We start from the raw sequence: 5126 nt of genomic DNA, 5'->3' as shown, positions 1-5126 counted from the left end.
ATCACATGTCTCCTTGAGCTTATTACCCAGTAACCGGTAATACCTCGTCCCGCTGCTTCCCCAGGGGTGTCCTTTTAGGCATCCCCAGCGAAGTCCCTTAGTGGATTATTTTCATTCGGATATTTATCCGAAGTATCCGTTGTGGATAGTTTTTGCTGTATTGGCATATTCCCCAATACATGCACCTTTGAGTCAGCTCGGGTCTTTCCATTGGATATTTTCCCTTTGGAATTCTGTTCCCCAAGCGTTGAGTCGTGACCTGCTCACGCATTTTATTCCCTCTCCTATCCCCATAAGAGTCCCCAGAGTCTCTGTCCCATTGAGTGTATTTCTCATATGGATTGTCAGTTTCTCCGGATGTTTTTTCTTCTTTGTGGACACATATCCCCACAGAGTTCGTACTATTTGCATACATACATCTGCATCATGAGGTCTCTTAGGGACCAAAATTTGTCTCTTTGTTATTATTTAAGCCCATTCTACCTCGTCGAGACGAAGATTTTAACCTTCACTTCTCCGGCTAGAATGACCTTAAATAGGGGCATCTGTAAGACCCCAATTTTGACCCTAAGATCCCTCATGGCATCATAACATTGCATTTGCATAGCCTCAAGGATCATGAGCATCTTGGTTCCCTTTGCCTTTAGGCGGGACTCCTTGTGATTGGTTTGAGATCACCAAGCATGCTTGAATTATACATCATTGTTTCTCTTACTTTTGTTTAATAAAAAAAACGAAAAAAGAAAGAAAAAAAGAAAAAGAAAAACGAAAAAAAAAAATAATAAAATATACCAAAAAAAATTTTGGACTTGGGCCTCTCTCATTTGAGCCCACAGGTCCACAAAAACCAGGTTATAAATTCAGAGTTTCAGTGAAACAAAGATTCTATTCTTATTACCCTGGCAGGAAAAAGAAAGTGAGAGAAGAGCTAACAGAGTTCAGAGCAACCTCCAGAGGCAACCCCTCAGATTGCTCTACAAACCTCACTGGTTCAACTCAATTTCAATCAATCCTCCCCAATCAGGTATGCCCTATTTCCACTACTTTATACTTTCAACCTGAAATTATTTGATACCCTTTTGATGCATGTGTTTGACAGGAGGTTTAGGCCTCTTGCCCTTTGTTCCTTTTTGTGTGTTTTTTTTTTGTGAATTTTAATGGCATGATTCATGTGGTTACATTTTGATTTGGGGGCAACTCTTGATTACCCTATCTTGTTTCTCTAACCTGTTTGTTGAGTTTTTTGTGAGGGCTCACATGACTCTTGCAGAGATGGCCTGGTGTTCCACTTTATTTGTGGGATACCCCCTGGAGGTTTATTCCGATTACCTGTGCTTAATGGCTTGAGATATTTGTTTGTGACTGCTTATTCCAAAGGATGGGAGCTACTTGGATCATCAATATGATCTCAAGAGGGGAACTCCTAATGTGGTTTTATTTTCTTTCCCCTTATCTCTTGTATGTTTAGGAATTTAACCCTTTTTTTTCCATTCTAACCCAAGCCAAAAAAATTTGTGCAAACAATAACTTTTGTTTTCAACATTAGAAACCTAAGCCTTATGCTTTTGATTTTCAAAACTTATTTTTCATAACACTTATTTTGAATTGAACCTTTTAATCCACTTTAACCATATTTTTGTAAATACTTTTAATTGGTAAATATAACTCATTCAAATACTTTTTGTGGTTTCAATGGCCACCTTCTTAATCAAACCCTTTATTTTATAACCATTAGCTATTAGGTTTGAATTATGCTTGAGGTAGATATAATACTCACCTTTATCCTTAGTGATGGACAATGAGTCTTCCATGCTTATTATAGGGTTAACCCCTCACTAGCATGTTGAAGTTATCCTCACATGGTGGATTTGTGGTTTTAGGTTGAGTTTTCTCCCTTTGATAACAAAAGACCTTAAGGTTTTTGGACCAATCAATTCACCAACTTTTTTTTGAATTTTTTACCCCGAACTACGAGGTTTTGATCCTAATCTTTTTTTAAGATGGTACGTAGGCAATGGGTTCATTCATTCAAACACAAAATGTAAATAAATTTGTATATTCTTTTCTCATCCCTTCAATCATGTTTGCACAAATAAATTTTTACTAAAAAAAAAACAACAACCTTACAACAAATGTGAAAAGGGCTCCCTAGGAGTATCTAGGATGCTTTGGGTGCCTAATACCTTCCCATTGCATAACCAACCCCCTTACCCCAGATCTCTGACATTTTTACTAGTTTTTGATTCGATAAAACTTTTAGGTTTTTGTTTGCTTTCTAACCATTCCTTTGGATAAATAGAAGTGCGGTGGCGACTCGACTTGTATGATTTACCTTGGATTTAGTCAATATCTCTAATGGTAACGAATACCCCGCTACACTTAGTGATGGACAATGAGTCTTCCATGCTTATTATAGGGTTAACCCCTCACTAGCATGTTGAAGCTATCCTCACATGGTGGATTTGTGGTTTTTAGGTTGAGTCTTCTCCCTTGGATAACAAAAGACCTTAAGGCTTTTGGACCAAATCAATCCACCAACTTGTTTTAAGATTTTTACCCCGAACTACGAGGTTTTGATCCTAATCTTTTAAAGATGGTACGTAGGCAATGGGTTTATCCATCCAAACACAAAATGTAAATAAACTTGTATATTCTCTTCTCATCTCTTCAATCATGTTTGCACAAACAAATTTTTTCACAAAAATACCAACCTTACAACAAATGTGAAAAGGGCTCCCTAGGAGTACCTAGGATGTTTTGGGTGCTTAAAACCTTCCCATTGCATAACCAACCCCCTTACCCAGATCTTTGACATTTTTACTAGTTTTTGATTCGATAAAACTTTTAGGTTTTTGTTCGCTTTCTAACCATTCCTTTGGATAAATAGAAGTGCGGTGGCGACTCGACTTGTATGGTTTACCTTGGATCTAGTTAATATCTCTAATGGTAACGAATACCCCGCTACAGAAAAGTGGCGACTCTGCTGGGGAGTGATTTGCCTAGTGGGTTTTGCCTACTTTTCATATTTGTTGTATTGTATTGTATGTTGTTTTGTGAGATATTTTTGTGCAATTTGGGATTACTGTATTGTATGTAATGATTGAATTGCTTGAAATATTAATTCCTTGTATGCTTGGTGATCTTTGTGAGATGAGTTCTATACCCGAACTCGAGTGCACTTAGGATAGGAGAATGGTATAGTCTTGTTGACTTGTGTGGAGTTATTCCTTAGCAAGTTGACTTGCAAGTCCATTCACTTGGTGGAGGTCATGTTGGGATCAATAATGTCACACAAGTAGTTGTGGTTAGACATTACTCTTTCCAATATAGACCTTAGAAGCCAAGGACCTTAGTTTACCAAGCCCATCTTGGCCTATTCTTAGGATGTAGTGTGAAAGTCGTTCAAGTGTAAGATTTGATACGATTGTTACGCGTTACTACGCTCATAAGAGTCTCTCTTGAGAATATTTTTGGAATACGAGTAGTCGTTTCTCCGATAATATCCGAAAGATGGGATGATGACTATGGGAACCTCTTGTAGAACATGTTTGGCAGGTTAAACCCTAGTACACTCCCTTTGGGTGGTTCTAAACCGAGACTCCATGCTCGTGACTTGCAACAAACCCTTGATTCGTGGTTGATCCGTTCATGTATCCTTAATATCAATGGAACTTGGATGTTGATAAGGTGTAAACCACAATCCACCAAAATGGATGATTGATATTAAGGATAATATGATCCATCCCATGACCTTTGTTTGGTGTGCTTTGCTTGATCCTTGAGTGTGATTGTTGCATTCATGCATTCATGCACCCATTTGCATCCATAACATCAACATAATAAGAAATTTTCAAGGAACTTAAGAGTTCTATTTGCAAATTTTCAGACATGGAAAGACAAAGAAGGAATACAAAGAAGTACAGCTTCAGACAACCTGATTTCAAAGAGCTAAGGAATTTGACATCCTATGTATTAGATCCCTTGGGTTTCAAGGCTCGTTTTGGGAAGCTTCTTCATTTTCTGACTACTCAGGTGGATGAAGGGTTGATGAGTGTATTGGCGCAGTTTTATGATCCTTTGTATCGTTGCTTCACATTTCCGGATTTCCAGCTTTTGCCTACACTTGAAGAGTATGCCTACCTTGTGGGTATACCTATTCTAGACCAGTTGTCGTTCAGTGGCTTGGAGAGTATTCCTACTTCTCGAGAGATCGCTGATATGTTGCATATAGATGAATCTCTGGTTGGTGCTCATATGACTACCAAAGGTGGAATTCAAGGTCTTCCTTCCGAGTTCCTTATTGCTCAAGCTACTGTGTATGGGAAGGCCATGAGTGAGGACGCCTTTGAGGCCATATTTGTACTTCTCATCTATGGGTTAGTGTTATTCCCCAACATCGACAAGTTTGTGGATGTGAACGCCATTAGGATTTTCTCTACTCTTAATCCCGTTCCGACTCTGTTGGGTGACACTTACTTTTCTTTGCATATGAGGAACGCAAAGGGTGGTAGTGCCATTGTGTGTTGTTTGCCTCTGTTGTATAAGTGGTTTATTTCTCACTTACCGCAGACGGTCTCCTTCAAGGAGAACAAGGGATGTCTATGGTGGTCCACGAGACTCATGTCTCTCACTAATGATGATATCTCTTGGTATAATCGCGTGTATGATGGTGTGCAGATTATCGACTCTTGTGGTGAATTCTCCAATGTACCTCTTCTTGGTACATGTGGCGGAATTAGCTACAACCCCGTTTTGGCACGTCGTCATCTTGGGTTCCCCCTAAAGGATAAACCCAATAACATTCTGTTAGAGGGTGTATTCTTTCAGGAGGGTAAAGATCCCCAAGGCTTGAAGGGCAGGATGGTCCGCGCTTGGCGCAAGATTCATAGAAAAGAAAGGAAGGAGTTAGCTCCAAAGAAATGTGTCACTTTGGAGCCCTATACTGCTTGGGTTAGGAGAAGAGCTTCTGAGTACCTCATGCCATACGAGTATCCGAGACCTACACCTTTGGTTGAGGTTGGGCCTTCAACCCTCCCTGACCAAGGAGTAGAGGAGTTGAGAGACGAAGACCGCTCGCGTGCTTGTATCAGTGAACGAGAGGAGTTGCTTCAGCAGATTAAGGAGAA

Source organism: Lathyrus oleraceus, chromosome 5 (genome assembly GCF_024323335.1).
Source record: "Lathyrus oleraceus cultivar Zhongwan6 chromosome 5, CAAS_Psat_ZW6_1.0, whole genome shotgun sequence".
Taxonomy (NCBI): Eukaryota; Viridiplantae; Streptophyta; class Magnoliopsida; order Fabales; family Fabaceae; genus Lathyrus; species Lathyrus oleraceus.
Note: the sequence above shows the minus strand (reverse complement) of the source record.